Source organism: Pan troglodytes, chromosome 9 (genome assembly GCF_028858775.2).
Source record: "Pan troglodytes isolate AG18354 chromosome 9, NHGRI_mPanTro3-v2.0_pri, whole genome shotgun sequence".
Taxonomy (NCBI): Eukaryota; Metazoa; Chordata; class Mammalia; order Primates; family Hominidae; genus Pan; species Pan troglodytes.
Window position 1 is genome coordinate 114,243,454 of NC_072407.2, and position 22,673 is coordinate 114,266,126.

At 44.0% G+C, this 22,673-nt stretch overlaps 1 protein-coding gene and 1 pseudogene across 3 annotated transcripts in view; one reads left to right on the forward strand and one right to left on the reverse strand.

Annotated features, from left to right (window-relative positions):
• The window catches only part of LOC451550 (uncharacterized), a 128,096-nt gene that overhangs the window by 25,343 nt on the left and 80,080 nt on the right, over positions 1-22,673 (forward strand). The window lies entirely within an intron of this gene.
• On the reverse strand, positions 5,785-6,923 carry LOC107967217 (hsc70-interacting protein-like; annotated as a pseudogene).

Here is a 22,673-nt window from a genome sequence, read left to right on the forward strand (position 1 = left end):
TGTGTGTGTGTGTGTGTGTGTGTGTGTATGTATGTATGTATTTATTTATTTTTTTGAGACACAGTCTCACTATTGCCCAGGCTGGAGTGAAGTGGTGCAATCATAGCTCACTGCAGCCTCAAATTCTTGGGCTTAAGTGATCCTCCTGCCGCAGCTTCCCAAGTAGCTGGGGCTATAGGCACGTGTCATCACACCTGGTTAATTTTTATAGTTTTTGTAGAGTCTTGCTATGTTGTCCAGACTGTTATTGAACTCCTGGGCATAAGCAATCCTCCTGCCTCAGCCTCCCAAAGTGCTGGGATTACGGGTATAAGTCACTTTGCTTGGCTTCATGTTTTTTAAATGTTCAGTTTTCAAGAAAAATTATAAGATATACAAATAAACAAGAAAGTATGGCTTATACAGAAGAAAAAAACATCCCAGGTAAACAGAAACTGTCCCTGAGGAAGCCCACACGCTGAACTTGACATAGACGTTAACTCAGCTTTATAAATACGTTCAAAGAACTAGAAAAAATCATGTCTAAAGAATTAAAGAAAAGTATGAGATTGATTTTGGTGATTGTCTCACCAAGTAAAGAATAGTAATAAAGAGATTAAAATGATAAAAAGAGCCAAATAGAAATTCTGCAATGGAAAAGTACAATAACTATGATTTTAAAAAGTCACCAGAAGAACTCAACAGCATATTTGAACTGGTAGAAGAAAGTATTGGTGAACTTGAAGATGGGTCAATTGAATACATTTAACAAAACAAGTGCAAGACTTGTATACGGAAAACTATAACAATACACTCAGGATAGTCAAAATGATCTTGAAAACAAACAAACAAAACTCACAAAGTTTGAGGACTCACACTTCCCAATTTTAAAATTTACTGTGTAGCTACAGTAATCAAGACAGTGTGGTACTGACATAAGGATAGACAGATACATCAATGAAATAGAATTGAGATTTCAGAAACATACCCACACATTTATTATTAACTGGGTTTTGACAAGGGTAACAAGACAACTCAATGGGGAAATAAATGGTGCTGGGTCAACTGAATATGCACATGCAAAAGAATAAAGTTGGAGCCCTACTCGTACCATATACAAAATTAACTCAAGGTGAACCAAGGGCCTACATGTAAAACTATAAAACTCTTAGGAAAAAACATAGGTATAAATCTTCATAACCTTGGTTTAAGCAACAGTTATTAGACATGATGCCTGAGGCAAAAATAAGTAAAGGAAAAATAGATAAATTGGACTTCAAAACTAAAAGCTTTTGTTCTTTGAAGGCCACTATCAAGAAAGTGAAAAGGGCTGGGCACGGTGACTTACGCCTGTAATCCCAGCACTTTGGGAGGCCAAGGAGGGTGGATCACCTGAGGTCAGGAGTTCGAGACCAGCCTGGCCAACATTATGAAACCTCGTCTCTACTAAAAATACAAAAATTAGCCAGGCGTGGTGGTGTGTGCCTGTAATCCCAGCTACTCAGGAGGCTGAGGCAGGAGAATTGCTTGAACCCGGGAGGCAGAGGTTACGGTGAACCAAGATTGCACCACTTTACTCCAGCCTGGGCAACAGAGTGAGACTCCATCTAAAAAAAAAAAAAAAAGTGAAAAGATAATCTACATCATATATCTGAAAAGGGCCTAGTTTCTAGAATATATAAAGAATACAACTCAATAACAAAAAGACAAATATCCCAATTTAAAAATGAGCAAAGATTTGAATACTTTCTCCAAAGAAATGTACAAAAGGCCAATAGACATGTGAAAAGATGCTCAACATTATTAGTTATTAGGAAAATGCAAATCAAAACTTGAATGAGATACCTCTTTACAGCTAGAATTACTACTGTCAAAATGACAGGTAATAATAAGAGTTGGCATGGATATGGAGAAGTTGAACCCTCATTCATTTCTGGTGGAAATATAAAATGAGGTAGCCACTTTGGAAAACGGTTTGGCATTTCCTCAGAAAGCTAAACATAGAGTTACTACTATATGGTCCAGGAACTCCACTCATAGGTATATACCCAGGAGAATTAAAAATGTATGTCCACACAAAAACTTGTACATGAATGTTTATAGGAGCATTATTCATAATAGCTAAAAAGTGGGAACAATCCAAGTGTCCATCAACTTATGAATGGATAAACAAAATGTGGTATGTTCTTACAATGGACTATTGTTCAGCTATAAAAATAAATCAAGTACCGATACATGCGACAACATGGATGAACCTTGAAATGACTGTGCTCAGTGAAAAAAGCCAGACACAAAAGACCACATATTGTATGCTTTCATTTCTATGAAATGAAATGAAATATCCAGAAGAAGCAAATCCACAGAGACAGAAATATGAAAATCCACAGAGACAGAAATGTGAAATATTGAAAAAATGAAATATCCAGAAGAAGCGAATCCACAGAGACAGAAAGTGATTGCCAGGGACTAGGGATGGTGCGGGGAATGGGAAATGACTATGACTGCTCATTGATTTGGGGTTTCTTTTGGAGATGATGGAAATGTTCTGGAAGTAGATAGTGGTGATGGTTTCACAACCTTGTGAATATACTAAAAACTACCAAATTGAATTTGATGGTATGTGAATTATATCTCAATAAAATTTTTATTTACATAATATGCTGTGTAGGCAAGTTGGGGTAGCAGAAAGAATGTGACAGAACTTTAGTATTGGGTCCTGTTCAGAGTCCTTGCTTTGGGAGAGTTTTAAAACTATCTGAGCTTTAGTCTCCACTTCTAAAATTAAGGCAGTAATATCAGTCTTACATACTTTTATGTATATTAAATGAAAAGTGTATGTAAGCTGTTTTGAACTGGGTCTGGTGGTGTGCTCCTATAGTCTCAGCTACTTGAGAGGCTGGGATAGGAGAATTACTTGAGCTTAGGAGTTTGAGTCTAGCCTGAGCAACATATTGAGACCCCCATCTCAAAAAAGAAAACAAAACAAACCCCAAAACCATTTTAGGGAACAGGGTGGGCCTGACATATAGTATAAATTTTTAACAAATGTTAATTAGTTTCCTACCTTCCTTCCTTTCTTCTTCCCTTTCCTAAATTTATACAGATTAGGATGGTAGAAAAGAAAATACAGGAGTTCTGCTATTGATATGGGGATGATGGTCTAATCTCCTTATGAACTGGGGGACATGGGATTGGGGGGATGGGAAACGACTCAGAAGGGAACACTCTGATTTATGTGGAATTGTTCCATGCATTTTCTGCAAGATGGAGCTCAGCCCAAGAGAGGGCCTGTGTGAGGACCCTGGCATGTCCTCTAGGGAGGGGGGCGTGTCTACTGGCCTATAGCCCTACTGGCTATGGGGACAGCTGTTCATAAAACAAAATTGTTCTTTGAATCAAGCTGGAAAGGACTTGATTTTTCTTGAGGACAGGAGACCAAAAGAAAACAAGTTTTAAAATAAAATACACATGTTTGGGGCCTCTTTGTATTTCTCCACCCCCTTTTCTACAATTCTGGACTGCAGTTCCTGGAAATTCACCCTTTCAAAAAGCCCCATCAGTGATTCTTGGAGCTTTTAGAACATGCATGTGTGTTCAAGTCATCGGAAGCATCTTGCTAGTACAGTTTCCGATTCAGTGCGTCTGATATGGGGTCTGAGATTCCTCATTTCTAACAGGCTCTTGGGTGATACAAGGAAGTTGCTGATCCATGGACCACACCTTAAATAGCAAGCGTTTAGCAGCTGGTTTGAGTAAACCAGGTTAGAGTTGAATGCCGGACTAATCGTTAAAGTTGGAAAAGCTGGGTTCCATGACTGCCCTGTGCACCCCAAGCCTGCCCGTCTGCCTACAGCTTATATGCAGAGGCTCTTCATGCTGTAGAAAGTCTGGTGGGTGCTTCAATGCCTTGTTGGTCTCCCTGGGAAGGAGAGCTGTCAGAGAGTAGAAAGCAGTTGGCCTTCCAAGGTCAAAGTGTAATGGGAGATTCTCTGAGATTCACCAGACACGACCACTGATGGATGCAGGGATCACTAGTCTGAGGAGCCCTGGGGTTTTTGATGTGTCTCCTGGGCATGTCAGAGGTGTGACAGATGCAATATGGAGAACGTGAGAAAGGGCACAGATGTTAGAGTCCAAGAGGCCTCCATTGGAATCTTCCTCCTCACAGTGTAACCTTGGACTGTACTTAACCTACCTGAGCCTCAGTTTTCTTATCCACATTATGGAGAGACTCCGACCAACCTTGCAGGATTGTGTTAAGGTTTAAAAGAGGTAATGCATGTAACATGCATGCCACAGAGTCAACCCTCTAAGAGGAAGTTTTTACCACCGATGGCAAGTGTCTGTGTTAACTCGAGGGACAAGGGCGTCCAGGGAGCTGGGGGTAGCTGGAGAAGTTACTCTCATTTGTTGACCCACAATGGATGTTCAAGTCCACACATGTTGATTTATGAGCTAATTGGGTTGTGCCTCTGGCTCTTTGGTTCAGCATTGTGGGTGTTATGCTTTTGAATAGCCCAAAGTGAGAGTCCCCATGCTTTAGGGATAGCCCGTGGTCAGCTTTTGAGAAGATGCATACCATTCTTCTCATTCCCCGAGGACTTACAAATTCTCAGAGAGGGGGAACAAGCTACTATGTATTACATTAAGAATTTTCAAGCAGGACTGGCCCTAAGAGATAATTTTAATCTAACTCCCTTATTATGTCTGAGAAAACTGAGCACAGAAAAATTAAACAACTTGCCCCAGGCTTAAGAACTACTTAGTGACAAACTCAGGGCCAGATCCTGGCCTCCTTCCCACCGGCTGGGGATTCTCTCCACTGGACAGCTTACTATCTAGGGAATACATGTGTGCTCTGCTTAGCATTTCAGATTCAGACATATTCCAGATACAGCACATGTTAATTTTAATATGCCGTGTGTATATTTTGTTGCACGTGTGGGACACGTGCCTCATCTACTTATATTTGATAGAACTTGGAGAGAAGTTTATCACAGCAATAGTTAGTTGCTCTATCTTTGCTCAAGACTTTTTGTTGATCATATTTGTGTCTTCGTTTAATCCAAAATTGCATGTTGAGAGCACAGCTGGATCTGCACTGTGCTTTACTTGTGTTGCCTCGTTGGCCTACCGTGGTCAGTGGACTGGGGTTGGGTGGTTGAGCTGCTCCAGGTCACATGGCCTTCTGGGAAAATAACCCCTGCTTTATAGCAATTATTGCCAAACTCCAGGCTGGCAATGATCTTGATCAACTGTTTACCTGTTTTCATGGAATGACAGAGATGAGGGCAAAATTATGACAGTTTTTATAAAGAAAGAAATGTTGATTTGGTTTAAAGCCTGCCTTTTATTTTGATGTTATAGCTTTCTGATGTTTTGTTTTTCTTTCTTTTATGAAACTATAGTCATTGTAGATTATAGATGGTAGATTTTCCCCTCCTTCACCTATTTATTTACTTATTTTTTTATGTTTGCCTCACACTAATAAACTTCTATTTTGCTCAAATTAGAGCAGTAATCTTCCATACATAAGTATCTTCCCTGCCCAATAATTCAAAGAAAAAAATCCAAAATGATTAGTAAAGAAAAATATAAGAATTAACAGTCCCTTTAAATTTGTTTTAAATATTTTTAAGGTTTAAAAAGGGTTTAAAGTTTGTAATTCCTAGTAGGAAAATATTATCTGAATGAATACCCTAATGGCAAACCACGGTAAATGCTTCAGCTGCATTTGGGGGAGAGGGATATGGATTATCTTCAAAGCACCCCTGAGGTACGCTGGTTTGTATTATTGCAACATCCATAAGGTGATCTAGGTTGCTTTTCCTTCAGCACGGTCTTTATCAGAAGGACATTACGCTTGACCTCCAAATTTGGCTGACAATTTACTGATAAGATTCATAACCTTTGGGTTGCCCTGGTATTGTGACATATTTGCTGGGTTTTGAGCCACATCCTGGAAGAGGCCACCATAACTTTGGGATCCTGCACGGCTGCAAGAACCTCTGGATCACTAAGAATTTCATTGAGTCCGGTTATTCCGGCCATCCCAGGCATGCCCCCTCTCATTCCAAGCATTCCCCCAGGAAGTCCATCTGGAAAAGAGCCATACTGAGCTACTGACTGTCGTCTGGCTTCTTCCTCCCTCTGGGGTCTCTCTTGCTCTTCTCAAGCCTTCTTAACTTTTTCTATTCTTTCTTTGATCTCTCGCTCTTCACGTTTTTGCTCATACTTTCTCTGATGTTCCGCAATGTCTGTGCCCTAGGCTGAACTTCTTTCAGCATTGCACTAGCATCTTCATCATAATCCAATTTACAGGCAAGGGCAAGATCATGGGCTGCTCCTTCCCAGTGGCCTAGAAGTCTGTGTGCTTTACCTCGCCACTTGTAAGGCTGAGCTGAATCAGGATTTATTTCAACGGCTCTGTCACAGTCTCGGATGGCAGCATTTGGCTTCTGTAATTTGATGAAGACACTGGCCCTCTTGGCATACAAAATGGCCAACTGAGGATTCAGCTTGATGGCATCTGTGAATAAGTCAATGGCTTTCTGCAGTTCACCGTCATTTAGGGCTTCAATAGCAGCCACTTTCTTATGATTTGCCTGATCCATCATCTCCTCTGTTATCTCTGCATTTTCATCTCCCATTTCTTGAGGGGCATCAGGGTCTGGTTCAATCACACCTTCATTATCAATTAATAGATTACTTTCCTCACTTGATTGTTCGTCTGCCTTTAAGTCTTCCTCCACCTTCTTACTATCAGGTTTTTCTTCCTTGGTATTTTCTTCTGATTTAACTTTCTGAGTAGCAGGTGATAGTTTACCCCCCATGCTCTCCACCCACTCCCTCAGGAAGTGCATTTCCTTGGTGTGCAGAACGCTCAGATCCTGCTTACACATTTTCACAAAAGCCCGAAGTGCATTCACTTTGTGGGGGTCCATGGTCGGGAGGCGATGGACGAAGCTGAGGGGCTGTGGCCCGGTTCCAGGCCTAGGCACTGGCTCGGTGTGACTGCGCAGAAGGGGGCACCTATTTATTTTTAAAATGTCCTTATTTAACAAAATGAAAACTTAGCACCTATCTAGGTGCCTAAAATCCAAAGTTTTGAAACCAGAGATCTAAAAAGATTTAGTTTGCATCGTAACTTCCAGAAATGCCTTGCATTACTATGGCAAAAAGCAGGAATTGCTAGCATTTAAGTAGGAGTAGGGAGGTTACGTCTCAAGAAGGGTGTTCAAGGACCCCTTTCTCACTGAGTAGGAGGTCAGATCTTTTAAGCTCCTCTTCCCAACATTAGAATCAGTCATACCCCCAAAATTGGACATTTATTTCAGTCACTTTTAGGGAGAGATCAGTGTTGAGGGCACTTAGTGGTAGAGTGAGAGCAGGGGTTGGTGGGTGAGAAAGTGAAATTGGACAAGAGAAGTTGGGACTCAGAGCTTCCCAGTCCCCAAACAGAAGAGGAACTGGGAAGGTATCTCCAGCTGCGGAAGAGGAAGTTTTGGACACTCTCTTTACATGGCCAGTGTGGCTTCTTCCTTTGAGAGGAAAGAATTCTCTGCTTGAGAGGAAACGCACTGCAGGAACCTGAAGAGAACTAAGCCCACCTAGGTCAGTAACTGGAAACAAGTGGCTCTTCCTCTGTCCTGCATAGCTACACTTAGAAATTTCATGGAAAGGTGTGACATTTTATCAAGACATTTGGCTGCGTTGCTCCTGCTGTTTAACCAGAGGATTCAGCAGCAAACAAAACAAGACAAAACAAAACAAAAAAACCAGGACGGTTTAATGAGTGGGACATGAATTGGAACAGGTAGGATGAGCTGTGGGTTCCTGTGGTGGTCTGACAAGGATGTGACGAGGACACCTTTCCAGGGGCAAAGTCAAGGCCATGTGCTCTCACAGGAAATTCCCTTCGGTTAAGTTCCTGAAGAGTGTATTGATTTTCTGATACCCTGCCTTATTCAGGTAGGACTTAAAGCAGCTTACAGGAAAACAAGATTTAAAATGTGAGAAGTTAAGGATATAGGGAAAAGAAAGGTAGAACAGAATGATAAGAGAAAGGTGGGGTTTGTGATCGTGGGAATTTCCGTGCTGGCATCTCCGTGTTGGTTCTGTTGTTGCAGGTACTGGGAGGAGGAGATGAACCCTGCTCCTGTGGAGGCTATGAGGTATTGACGTCGTGTACACATCCAAGGGGTGGTCTAATTATTACAACTAGGCTCCTGAAAATCAGCCCTGAATCCAACTTTCTACCTTCTCTTTTCAATATCATTCAATTAATTGAGTCACAGAAACGGCCTTTAATTCATTTAATTCCCTTACATTCTTCTAACTTCTGCCATATATCTCGTGATCTGTGATTTTTCCTTTTGCACTGATTTGATACTATGTAGTAGCAACTAAATATCGTTACTTATACCATAGCAGCTAATCTTTCTTATCAATAAAAACAAATAATGTCCACATTCCTGAAAACAAATAGGCTCTATTTCTAGCCTTGTGAACAAATGCAATTTTGTCACTTACATAATTTGTTATTGATAGAGTAACTTCAGAATTATTTGTAGTACTGCTTCCTGAGACATATAAAATCATATTAATGATTTTTAATAGCAATCAATAATAACATTTATTAAATACCCACGGTGCTTCGAATCTTTCAGTTGGTCAGTCAGCATTTATGTTCTTAATATCACTCCCAAAGCGTCATATAAACAACTTCTTTTTTTTTTTCTGAGAGGGAGTCTCACTCTGTCACCCAGGCTGCAGTGCAATGGCACAATCTCGGCTCACTGCAACCTCCGCCTCCCGGGTTCAAGCGATTCTCCTGCCTCAGCCTCCCGAGTAGGTGGGATTATAGGCGCCTGCCACCACACCGGGCTAATTTTTGTATTTTTAGTAGAGACGGGTTTTCACCATGTTGGCCAGGCTCATCTCAAACTCCTGACCTCAGGTGATCCGCCCGCCTCAGCCTCCCAAAGTGCTGGGATTACAGGCGTGAGCCACTGCACCCAGCCCATAAAAACAACTGCTAACCTCAGGAAGCCTACACTCCAATGGGAAACCAAGGGTGACCCCAGACCAATTTATGCCACTACTTTATTTCCTTATCCACAAAGTGGGGAGAATGACAATGCCCATCTCATAAGGCTGTTGGGAACTTTTAACGACATAATACTTGTGGAGCGTGATGGCTGGCATAGAGAAAGCACTGGATAACTGCTTGTTTTCCTTCTTCTTGTTATGATTGGAGAGATTCCGCGGAGGTGGTGCCTGGGAGCTGGCCACACCTCCCCCAGAGGGGATTTCCGGGTTTCACAGGTTTCTCTCCCTTCCTGAGCAACGGCAGATGAGTCAGGGTCGCTTGTGCTCCCCTCCAGCTCTGGGATGTATGCTGTCCAGCTGGTTACGAGTCTCCATCGCATCCGAGGAAAAGTGGAGCTGGCTGAAGGGAGGTGGAAAAGAAGGGCAACAAATTCCAGTTTCTTGTGAAACTTTGTAAACGTAAGGCTCTTATCTCAGTCTGCAGAGCAGAAACAGGGTGAGGGCCATGGATCTGAATGTCTCCACCTGTGCATAAAACATACGATTAGAGCTGAAGACCTAGAAGTCCCTTCCCCAGGCAGGGCATGAACTCTTCTGTTTCTAGAACCATTTAGGGAGGTGGCAACTTGGCTTCATCCCAGAGATTCAGGTGAGGACAGAACAGAGGGCAGGGTGTTCTTGCCCTGAGTTCCCTGTTAATGAGCTAATCCTGGCCCTTCACCTTTGTTTGGCATGAAGTTTACCAGAAAAGGGCATCCTGCCTTTATCCTTGGTTCTCTATACCCTCGCTACTTTTCCTGTGTTTTGTAAACATGGGATGGTGTATTTAGCTTTCTTTTGCTGGAATTATTTTCACCCCATGTCCTGTGTCTTCCTTGTCCAGAAGAAATCATCTTCTAGCCTAAGAGCTCCAGAGAAGGGTGTGCAGGGGACGGCCATGTTCTGATGCATGCATTCAGCTGTGTCGAACAGTCTTCCTGTTTTGCTACTGTCTGAGAATATTCTTTTCATTCTGTGGGCTCCTGGGCCTGGGCTTTCCTTGGCTTATCTCATGAATCTGCCTCTTGGTCCCTTTCATTGGCTGCCTTCTATGTTTAGGTTTGTAGGGGAAGGCCCCTGGAAGGTGGGTGGGAGAAGAGGCACCTCTCAGGAGAGGCTGAGGCGCAAAGATGCTCTTGTCCACTCAAGTCCATATTTATTTATCTTCTAATATACTTTGTTTGTTAGTTTGTATGCTTGTTTGTTTTGAGGGTCTCCTTCTGTTACCCAGCCTAGAGTGCAGTGGTGCCATCATGGCTCACTGCAACCTCAATCTCCGAGCTCAATTGATCCGCCTGCCTCAGCCTCCTGAGTAGCCAGGACTACAGGTGAATGCCACCATGCCTGGCTAATTTTTTTTTTTTTTTTTTTTGTAGAGGGTTTTTTCCTGTTTCCCAGGCTGGTCTCAAACTCCTGGTCCCAAGTGATCCGCCTGCCTTAGCCTCCCAAAATGCTGGGATCACAGATGTGAGCCACCCTGCCTGGCCTTCTAATATAATTTGGATATTCCATGGATATTCCCACCTTGATCTACATTAGGAACTTCCTGGAGGCTTGTGCTCAAGAGAGGTAGTATCTGCTTGCTCAGCAAGCAGAGGCTGAGTAAGTGCAGGACTCTGAATATGGTTGTGCAGCAGAGTTGTGGGTATTTGTGGGGACGTTGACCTCAGGCCCAGCATTTAGATTTAGCTAGCAGACATGCCTGGGCAGCTAAACTGGCAATGTCAGACCAAACTGCCTGGCCTGATATTGCCAGGCAGTTTAGCGTATCAGGGCTCTGCTTAGAAGCCACAATGCCAAGGCCTCATGACCATATTCTTCCACCTTTGAGAATCTTGTCCACCTTCATATCCCTCCATTCCTCACGCATCATGTCCTGGGTGGGTGCCCTGACACCTCATTCTCACCTCCATCTCCTTGCTCACTCATGTTTTCCAGGTTGTACTCGAGAGAGCCTAGGCCTTAGCGGTAGAGTTGGTTTCAAGTTGCTGCCCTCCCATCCCCTGGAATGTAACTGGCTTTCTGGGACTTAGTTTTTTTCATTTGTAATGCCTGCCTTGTAGTCCCATTGTGAAAATTAATCAATAATTTGTTTTGAGGGTCCAATATGTGGCAGGCATTGTGGTAAGCTTTAGGGCAGGGGCATAAAGACCAGTTAAGATTTCTCCTTTTTAAAACTTTTATTTTTTTGTAGAGATGGAGTCTTGCTATGTTGCCCAGGCTGATCTTGAACTCTTGGCCTCAAGTAATCCTCCTACCTGGGCCTCCCAAAGGAATTACAGAATGAGCCACCATGCCTGGCTTATCCCTCTTTTTGAATAGCTTTTGGTTAGTGTTAAGAGGCAGGTTCATAAACATAATTTCAAAATAATGCGTAAATGCTAAGATAGAGGTAAGCCTTAGGAGTACAAAAGAAGGGAAAGAATGCTTTTTGGGTAAATGGTGGATGAGCTGGTTTTCTTTCTCTCTCTTTCTTTCTTTCTTTCTTTCTTTCTTTCTTTCTTTCTTTCTTTCCTCCTTCCTTCCTTCCTTCCTTCCTTTCTTTCCTTCCTTCCTTCCCCCCTCTCTCTCTCTCTCTTTCTTTCTTCTCTCTCTCTCTCTCTGGAGTTCAGTGGCGTGAATCATAGTTCACTGCAGTCTTAAACTTCTGGCCTCAAGCAATCCTCCTGCCTCAGCCTCCCAAAGCACTGAGATTACAGGTGTGAGTCACTGCAGCCATCCTGGATGAACTGTTTTGAAGGATAGGGGTAGGTTGGGGTGAATGTTCCTGGAAGAGAGAAGTGTGAAATTACAAAACAGTGTGATGTGAGCAGGGAACAATGAAAAGGTAATGTTCAAGAAAAAGAGTGACAGATGCTGTTGTTGGCAAGTAAATAGGGGCCAAGTCATGCTAGGTCTTATAGGTCATGCTAAGCATTTTGAATTCTATCTGTAGGCAACAGAGTTTTATTTTTATTTGTTTATTATTTTTATTTTTTTCACCCGGAGGTGAAACAATTTTATTTCACAGTTGCATTTAAAACCTCAAAGATACTATTTTCTTCATATAAAAATATTAGTACTGGGGGGAGAGGCCAAGATGGCCAACTAGAAACATCTGTGGTCAGAGGCTCCCACTGGGAGGAACCAAAATGGCAAGTGAATCCTGCACCAGCAACCAGGGTATCCAGGTTCTCTCACTGGGACTGACTAAGCAGTTGATGTGACCCACGAAGAGTGAAGAAAAGCCGGGTGGTGCGATGGCCCACCTGGGAGCCACACGGGGAAAGGGCAGCTCCCACCCCAAGCCAAGGGAGGTGGTTAATGATCATGCTACCCTGCTAGAAAACCGTACTTTTTCCACGGATCTGCGCAACCCACAGATCAGGAGATCCCACTTTTGAGCTACACTACCAGGGCCTTGGGTCCCAAGCACAGAGCTGTGCAGATTCTCAGCAGCCACTTGACTGGAGACTGCCTAAGACCCCAGTCAAGTGGCTGCTGAGAATCTGCACAGCTCTGTTAAGTTAACTCTGCACAGCTCTGTTAACAGCTCTGTTCTGTTAACTCTGCTAAGAGTTTCCAGGGGGGTGGGAGCGGCCATTATCACTGCAGCTGTGCTGCTTAAGATGACTGAGCTCCCCTGAGGAGGGGTGGTGGCCATCATTGCAGCTCATGTCTGCCATTTTTCCCCTGCTGGTTTCATCTAAGCTCATAAGGGAAAGGAATGAGTGGAAGATGTAGGGGAGCTCACTCAGCAGTGGAAGTTTTAAGTGGCAGAGAGGGAAGGTTTGCGATGGAGAGAATAGTGAGAACGGGAGGAGGAGGTTGGAGGAATGTTCTATGGAGGACAAATGGTGAGACGGGCTTTCTCTGAGGACAATGGTTGTGGTGTGACCAGACTGGCTGGTCCCAAGGGTCCAAAGGGAAGCCACTAGCCTATTAGGGCTGGGCTGGAGCGTACAGGTTCTGGATCTGTAGGTCAGAGGTGGGGGGGTCCAGGAACATGCATTTTTTTTTTTTTTTGAGATAAGGTTACACTCTATGGCTCAGGATGGAGTGCGGTGATGCAATCACAGCTCACTGCATCCTCGACCTCCCCGGATTCAAGTGATCCTCCTGCCTCAACCTCCCTATAGCTGGGACTATAGGCGTGCACCACCACACCTGGCCAGTTTTTGTATTTTTTGTAGAGATGGGATTTCATCATGTTGCCCAGGCTGGTCTTGAACTCCTGGGCTTAACTGACCCACCTGCCTTGGCCTCCCAAAGTTCTGGGATTACAGGCATGAGCCACCGCACCCAGCCAGGAACATGCATTTTTAATAAGCAACCTGTGACAGTGATGCAGATGCTGAAGGCCCCACAAGATGCTTATTTAAAATGCATGTTCCTGGACCCCACTCCAGATTTAGGAGCCATAACTTTTTGTGTCATTTTAACCAGCTCCAAGGTGATTCTTATGTGCCCTCGAGTTTGAGATCCCTGGCTGGAAGTCTTCGTGGTCTTGGGCACATAGTGTTAGGTGGCATTCACTGAGGTAATGTAGGTACAACACCTAGTACAGGGTCTGTCTGGTCAATGACAGTTATAATGCACACTGGGACCCTTGGTGACATTGGTGGCTTACAGGAGGGTATGCAGGTCCAGTTCATTCCGGTAAGAGACTCTGATTATTAGCCGATGCACACAGCATCCAGAGGATGGGGGGAATATTTATTCACTTTCTTGGAATATTTCTACTCCTTCTTGGTCACACCTCTGGGGGGCTGTCTTGCTCTGGTCTCCCTTCCTCTTATGCAGTCCTCTTCATCTTTCATATCTGCTGGCCTTTCTAGGTCCTACTGCAGTTCTGAAGGGGAGGATCATCCTGGGAGGTCCATGTGTGCCCAGGGAGCTCAGGCCCTTCAGTATCTTTGGTGTAGACCGTGAACAAGACACACAGTAATGACTACCTCTCCTGGCACCTTCAACACTATTTTGTGAACAGTTTATCTCTTTTCTCTGTCTTTTTCTCTGTCTTACTGATGGCTCCTCAGAAGTGAGTAGAGGGGAAAAGGAAGGAAAGGGGTGATGGGATGAAGTCCTTTCTGCTCCCATTATCATTCAGATTGAGATTGAATCAGTCATGTAAATGAACGGGCAACTGGACATCCTGCATACCGGCCTTATGTATTATTATTATTATTATTTATTTTTTTTGTAAAGATGGGGTCTCCCTATGTTGCCCAGGAGCAAAGACCATGACTTATTTGGGCTAATGTCAGTTCCTTTCTTCTCTAACCATTCACAGTTAAAGACATTGATGACCTCCTCCCATAAACCTAGGCTAGCTCTAATTTTTTTGTTTTCTTTGAGACGGGGTCTTGCTCTGTAGCACTGTCTCAAAGCCTGAAGTGCAGTAGTGAAATCACAGGTCACTGCAGCCTTGAATTTCTGGGCCCAAGGGATGCACCTGCCTCGGCTTCTTAAAGCACTGGGATTGTACTTAGATTTTAAGTCGGGTTTAAATCCTACCTTTGGTAGCCAGTCCTTCCCATTTCCTCCAGGGCACATGAATCTGAAGCTCTTGAAATTCTAATCAGTGGCACAGTAGTCAGAGTTTGAATTAAGCAAATGTTTATTGAGCTGTGCTGGTTCTAGATGCTTTGGGCAGTCCACATAAAAGACCTCAGTGACTAGTAAATGGAAAACTCAGGAAATGTCAGTGGTGTTGAGACATCCCTTAGAGAAAGGAGAAAGGAGACCTAGGAAGGGCTGGTGTAAAACCTCTCTGAGCAAGGCGAGAGGGAGAGAGCCAGAGAGAGGGCTGGAAAAATCACAGCAAGTAAAAAAGAAAAATGAGAAGACAACTGCAAGTGAAATGAACTTGGTGAGCTTATGTGTGAATGGCCAGGTTTCTAAGCCAGGGGAATCAGATCAGGTGGCGGGTGATGATCTTATGACCTGTGGATCCTGGAAGGGCAGGGAGGAGAGGTGAACATCAGTAAGTGAGGAGAAAGAGTAAGCAAGCAAACAAACAAACAAAAAAACAAACAAAACCAAAACCCTTGAATCAGTCATGTAAATGAACAGTCAGATAAACATCCTGTGTACTGACATAACCAAGGGTCGCAGTGCATGCCCTAATTATCAGACTCTGACAGTTTCAGGGAGTGTGGCTGGTTATTGAATCCAACCAATAAATGAATGCTGTTAATGTTAACTTAATGTATATGCCTATGACCTTGTATCTGAGTACTGGCCCTGTGTTTCTGATGCCTGCAGGGGGTGGGCAGTAGGGAGTGGCTAGGGGATGTGGCAACCTGTCGCTAATTTACAACCCTCAATCATGAGGTAAGAATTGGAAAATCATTCCATCATTCCAGGATGTCCGTCCATCATTCCAGGGTGTCCATTTGACCGTTGAGTAAGAGCCCATCTCTGCCCTCTGGAGCTCCCACGTGATCCAGGAAGAGAGGTATATGAACAAGCCACAATGGTTTGAGGTTTACTGAGCAGGCCATAAAAGGAGGTGGAAGCTCCGTTCCATGAAAGAACAGATAAAGAGGAATTAGGCTCAAAACACCTTCTTGTGTTGGTTTTTTCCCTTTCTCAACTAGATTTTGGGTTCTTGGAGGATAAATGTTGTACCTTCTTTTGTCTCTCCTATGACACTTAGCATGTCTGGTATCTTGGAGCATACAGCAGGTGCTCAATAGTTGCTTGTGCTTACTCATTTGAATGCCTACAGGGCCTGTAACATGCCTTGCAGATGTTAGGTATTTAGTTTTTGTTAAATAAATGAAATTGATATTCTCTCCTTTTGATCCCATTTCTTCATTTTCCTCCTGTCTTCCAAGGATTTGTATATAGGTGCTTATTAAAATGAATCATAAAGTGGTTGATGACTTCAGAACAAAATTTAGCTACATTAACAATCAAGACATTTCACCTGTAACATCAGCTAAGATGAATAAAAATGAGATCACTTCCAAGATTAATGAGGTTGCAGGCAAATTGAACTTTTCATAAATTGTTAAAGGGAGAATAATTGTTTGAGTGTTTTGGAGGGCAATTTGACACTATTTGTCAATAGCCTTAAGAAAGTGCATACCCATCCTGGCTAACATGGTGAAACCTCGTTTCTACTAAAAATTCAAAAAATTAGCTGGGCACGGTGGCGGGCACCTGTAGTCCCAGCTACTTGGGAGGCTGAGGCAGGAGAATGGTATGAACCCGGGAGGCGGAGGTTGCAGTGAGCCGAGACCGCGCTACTGCACTCCAGCCTGGGCAACAGAGCGAGACTCCGTCTCAAAATAAAAAAACAAAAAAAGAAAGTGCATACCCTTTGATCAGGATGTTCAACGTTTTTATCTTAAGAATGATTACTGCTGAGTGGAAAGAATTATGTGGAAGGAAGATAATCACAGCATTGTCTATGATAGTGAAAATTGAAAACATCTTAAATGCTAGCCAGTAAGGGATTATGTGATTAATACCTTGAACCACTTATAATAATGTGTTAGAAAAGTAACTGAAAAATGGGAACATGTTAAAAATAAGTAAAAAAAAAAAAAAGTCACAAGACAATGTAGACCATTCAGGAAGCTGGTATGGTAGGAATTCTGCTCTGTTCCTCACAGTTACGTGGCCTCAGGCAGGTTGCTTGACTTTTTGTTGCACAGAAATTTTCTTTTCAGTAAATTGGAGACATTGTGTCTCCCCTGCAGGTTGCTATAAAGATTGGTGAGATGTTTGTATAGCACTTGGTCCTGTGTCTGACAGGTAGTAGATGTTCAGTTAGCAGTGAATATTATTACCTGATTTCTGTAAAAAAAAACCACCCTCATATTTATATTAGCACAGTAAAAGAAAGGTCACTGGAAATTACAGCAAATGTTAGCAGTGTTGTCTCTAACTGGTGACATTGCAGTCATTTTTATTTCCTTCTTTGAGTTTTTCCCTTTTACTAATGAACATAGATTAATATTACAACCAGAAATTAAATACTGTACTTAGAAAAGAAAAGGTGCTAGGCTTGTATTAAAAATGAAAGAATTAAAGAGATGAGTTACTGATTCCTTTCTTTTAGAATGATAACCTTACCTGGGTTATCAAAGATAACCTTATCTTAGGGATGATCTGTTTAACATCATTTTACTGTTGGGGAAACAGAAGCTCTGAGAAGGAAAGTGACTTGTCTAAAGTAATAAATCAATTAATAGCAGGTTTCACATTCCTTGAACCAGTACTTTTTCAATCTACTAGTCTCTCTTTGAGGACACGGGGCTCAAGAGAGGGGCTGCTTTAGTCCCGGATAGGCCCCAAACCACTAGTGTCATCAGTAGAATGTCCCTTCCTGACTCTCCCAGGAAGCAACTTTTGCTTCTTTTCCCCTCCCAGGCAGTACAGTGCTAACCTAGGAGAAAAGGGTCATGGGGACCTGCACACGTGTTCCTGGTCCTCTCTGTGAGTGGACCCCAAGGGGTGCTCCTCAGCAGGCCAGCGGCATGTGCTATTTGGACATTCACCCTGTGTGGATGACAGCATTATGCTTCCTTTTTCTCTTATCAGCCTCAATGTATGCATGTATGTCATGCTGCTTCTGAATACTAATTTTGTCTGGATTGATTCATGTTCAGAGTGTTGGTGCTGCTGGCTGCTAGGCTTAGCATGAGGTTCTTCCTGTGTTTTGTAATTTTGGATTTGCAGGCTCATGTGGAATGGGAGGCTTTTGGATTTTTTCTTCTTTCTCTTCTGATTGTTCAACTGCACCTCTCTAGAGGTTTTGCAGTTGCTTCCTCCTGTCCCTCTGAACCCCAGGTCTAGAAACGCCTCATGAAGGTGGCTGGTGACAAGAGATACTGGAGACAGCACAGTGGGTGGCTTGTCTCAGTTCCTGGAAGGGAGGCTTTGTCCTTCCCCTCCCCGGGCCCATGGCTCCCCAGGAATTTGTTACCCCAGGTAGCACTGGGCAGCCGTCCTGGAGCTTCAGCCTTGCTCACTGCTTTGGGTTTATCTTCCTTTTCTGATCCAAAGAGATATTCATACATATTTTTTTTCAGCTCAACTATATCTTTTTTTTTTTGTTTTTAGAGACAAGTTCTCATTCTGTCCCAAGGCTGGAGTGCATTGGCATAATCATAGCTTACTGTAACCTTGAACTCTTGGGCTCAAGCGATCCTCCCTCCTCAGCTTCCCAAATAGCTAGGACTGCAGGTGCTTGCCACCACACCTGGCTATTTTTTTTTTTTTGTAGAGACGGGGCTTTGCTATGTTGCCTAGGCTGATCTCAAACTCCTGGCCTCAAGCAATCCTCCCACCTTGGCTTCCCAAAGCACTGGGATTACAGGTGTGAGCCACGGCAGTGGGCAGGAACTATATCTTTTGGTTTTCTCTTTTTATACTTTACGTACTATTGCAATGTGTTTGGAATAGCGGAGGTGCAACCAATCCAGATTCATTGTGCTATCCCGACCTAACAGGTGGTCTTTTGGTTGAGGGTGGGCACTTGGCTCTCAGGGATTGGTTCTGAAACCTCAGTGGTAAGGCGTCTTCCAGAGCAGCGGCGCCCCCTGGTGGCACGCGGTAGGATGGGCGGCAAAGAAGCACTCGGCGTGAGCGGGGCGGGTGGGGGTCGCAAGGCCACTTCTCTCCTTCCTGCAGGTTCTCAGAGATGGAAGGTGTCTTAGAGGCGGTGAGACCAACTGCCCACACAGTGTGGTCGCCCATCTATGCCACACCCAAAAATGGTCAGTGTCAGCTGGATCCACTCCACAATTTGGTCAGCTGTGTTTCCAAGGAGCCCTTCTTGTACTGAGTGGTTTCTCCTTGTAGCTCTCAGCCATGGGCCGTAGTTCCGCCATTTGAAGCCGCGCATAGCAAATGTGGCCCTTCTCCGTATTCTCTCAGCTGTTTGAGGGCAGCATTAGACATTTCTTCTTCCGGCTCTCTTTCAGCCGGCCCCTCCAGACGATGGCCATTCCTGTTGCCTTGGTCCGCAGGAACGATGGGTTATGCATGAACTTTGTAGAACATGGCCTTGTCTTCACCAACGCGGAGGAGAGCCCGTTCGGTTCCAGAGAGGATGCTGCCTCATCTCGTCTCTAAAAGAGGAGGAAGGGGAGCAGGTCCCTTCACGTTCTCTGGTCTCAGCTGAGAACTCTCCCTGGAAGTAGCGGGCCGTGAAATGTTTCACAAGGTAGCATCTCCCTCTAGTGGCCACCATGGTCTATTTCAAGATGCTTTCCTCCCTTCCCCTAGCCCTCGCTTCTCAAGGTTTTTTTTTTTTTCCCCCCCACCTCAAAAAGATCCACTGAGATGTGACAGGGTGAGCTGTAGATTGCAAAGTCCCCTATCTGGACTTCTGACTAAAATGAACTGATTCTGCAATGGTGACTGGTGAGACAGAACTCAGATTCAATTTCTATGTTTCTCATGATTATCCTAAGCCAAAATTTGCAAATGGTTATACACATGTTAATTAGTATTATTCCCAGAAACTGTAAAATAATTGTTCTTCTTTTAGGTGGTTTCCTTATTGATTGGTTTTTTTTGTGTGTGTGACTTTCTCTGTCCATCTCTACTTGCTAATGGTTGAACTGAGGTGGTTTTTTTTTGTTTGTTTGTTTTTTTTTTGAGACAGGGTCTCACTTTGTCATCCAGGCTGGAGTGCAGTGGTATGATCTTGGCTCATTGCAGCCTTGACCTCCTGGGATCCAGTGATCATCCCACCTCAGCCCCCCAAATAGCTGGGACTACAGGCATGTGCCACCACACCTGGGTAATTGTTTTGCATTTTTTTGTAGAGATAGGGTTTCGCCATGTTGCCCAGGCTGGTCTGGAACTCCTGAACTCAAGCGATCTGCCCGCCTCGCCCTCCCAAAGTGCTGGGATTACAGGTGTGAGCCACTGTGCCCGGCCGGGTTCTTTAAGCGGCAATAACCAGATGCCTTCACACACCAGTACAAGTGAAGTTGGGGAGGTAGCTGGAAGGAGAAGGGAGCAACAAGGGAGCAAGAATGTCCACAGAGCCTGCGTTTGGATCTGAGGTTACACTCCAGCAGGAGTCCTGGATCTTTGCTTTGGCTCTCCCCCAGTAAGGCGACCTGGCTTCTGTGAGCAGATCCTCCATTTTCCGCTCGCCACTGGCAGCTCCCTTGCCTTGTTTTCTGCACCTGCCTCTTCCCTGCACCACAGCTTCTGCTGATTCATAACTTTGGTTTACCCCTCACTCACTGTGGTCCCTTCAGCCTCTCTCCACTTGCTGCACTCCAGGACATTTCAGCCTTGGCTCCCGCCACCAACGGACTGATTTTCTTGACATTTTCCAGTTTTGCTTTCTGAGATAGAAATCTAATTGACACACCCTTCCCCTTTTTCAGGTGCTGGGCCACATCAAAAGTCTCTAGCCAGCCAATGAATGAGCTGTTTGGGAGTCTGCTTCCTGTTGCAATTAGCTGGGCAGGGGAGAGTGTGCCATAAAACAGAACTGCCCTGCTGGGAAGTACCTGTGGCAGGGGATGAGGGCAGGCGGTTTCTTTTAAATGGGGATGTAGGTGCGGCACATTATAGAGCTATCCCATCTGGGAGCTCACATGTAGCAGCTGTGAGTTGGAACCCTTGTCTGGGAGCTGGGTGATTTGGTCTGCATTGAAGGGGGCTAGGAGCTCCCAACAGCATGGAAGTTTCAGGACATCTTGTGGTGGGATTCATCTTCTCCATTTGTCCTCCTGTGTTTCTCATTTTCATTGTATGATCAGTTTCAAGGAGAGGCACAAAGAATGGCTTGTGTGCCCCTGAGAGGGGCATCATCAGGACTTACTTTGTGGACAGGTTGGTTGGGTGATGAGGTCCAATGTCATATTAAGGCAGAGGAACTAGGGAGTGGGGATGGCAGCCTACAGCTGGTCAACAGGGCAAATTTGGTTGAATTTGGAAAATGGTACCATTTCTTTCACACACCCCACTGACATCTTCTAGAAAACTGCTGTAGGAACTAGAAAAACCTGTGATGACCATGATGTGAAAGGAGCCCAACAGTGTTGTGCAATGCAAAACTTGCACCGCTGTTAGTAGCTGCCTTACCAGGATCAAGCTGCACACCACATCCATCTCAGCCTGCCTTGCATCTGCGAGTGTCCTGCAGAGATCTCAGGTGGCCACTCAATAGGAGTCCCTTACATGCCTTCCATTCAGAGGACACAGATGCATAGGTTTGGGGATATAGAAAACTTTGGGGGTAAAAGTGGGAGAAAATTAGCATTTCTTGAGTATTTATATATGCTAGGGGCTATGCTAACTATTTTACTTACATTGTTCATATTTTTGCATGAAAGCTGTGTTGTAACTATTACTACTTTCATTTTACAGCTAAGAAAACTAGGCACTGAGGTTCAGCCGCAGCTGCTGCTTTGGGCTGCACAAATTGCATATTTGTAATCAGGAAATGCTATTCACCTGTAATTCAAGTGACCATGTTGGTTACAAGGGGAGCCAGTATATCACTTGCCCAAGTCACATGGTGAAGGAGGAGCAGAGCTGGAATTCACACCCAGTCTGAATGACTCCAAAGCCCATGTTCTGTCTGCTACACAAGTCTTTTGAAGACCCCACAGGAGTAAAAAGTGACCAAACTTAGTTTTTTTTATTTTTCTTTCTTAGAGAAAAGTTCCATTCCTGTATTCTGAAATCAAATGCAGAAAACATGGAATTTTATCCACAATGACAGCAACCTCTTAGAAGGAAAAGTGAGCATCTACTATGTGTGATACCTGTGACTGTCCCAGGTGTTGGGCTATAAATAAGACAAAGTCCAGCGAAGGCTACATGAGCTGGATTGTGACCAGAACAGCACCATTTGATGAAATTAATCTGGGAACTGGATTTAGTTTCCGAGTTAAAGGTTCTCCACCCCACAGAAATTTGGTTTTAGTTGGTCTGATGAGGGACTCAGCATTTCAATATTTCAAAGGTCCCTTGGTAATTCTAATGCACAGCTGGGATTGAAAGCCACAGATCTAGTCCAGCCCTTGATTGAGAAGCAGGTGTCAAGGTCACTCAGCTGGTTAGTGTAGCTGTTGAGTGTGGGCTGGTCCCTCATTGGATTTGCTGTTGTGCCTTGAAGGGCAGGGGAGGGGGATGCAAAAAGTGGGAAGAAAGAAGTGATTAAGCTGTTGGAACAAAGAGAAAGGCCCCATTTGTCTCTACTAGGTGATGTGGAGGGAGGCCCTGAGGACACTTTCTTATTCACTGGGAGTGCCCAGTACCTGCTCGGAACAACGAACTCATATTAAGTTGATTCTTAGAGGGTATTATCATCATAGTCATCCCTCAGTGTCCACAGGGGATTGATTCCAGGACATACTCCCTGTCTGCAGATACCAAAATCCACAGATGCTCAAGTCCCTGATATGAAATGGTGTGGTATTTGCATATAACCTACAATTCTCTCATATACTTTAAATCACCTCCAGACCACTTATAAAACCTGATGCAATGTAAAATGCTATGTAAATAGCTTTTTTAATGGGTTTTTAATTTGTATTTTCTTTTTCTTTTTCGAGATGGAGTTTCACTCTTGTTGCCCAGGCTGGAGTGCAGTGGTGCGATCTTGGCTCACCGCAACCTCCGCCTCCCAGGTT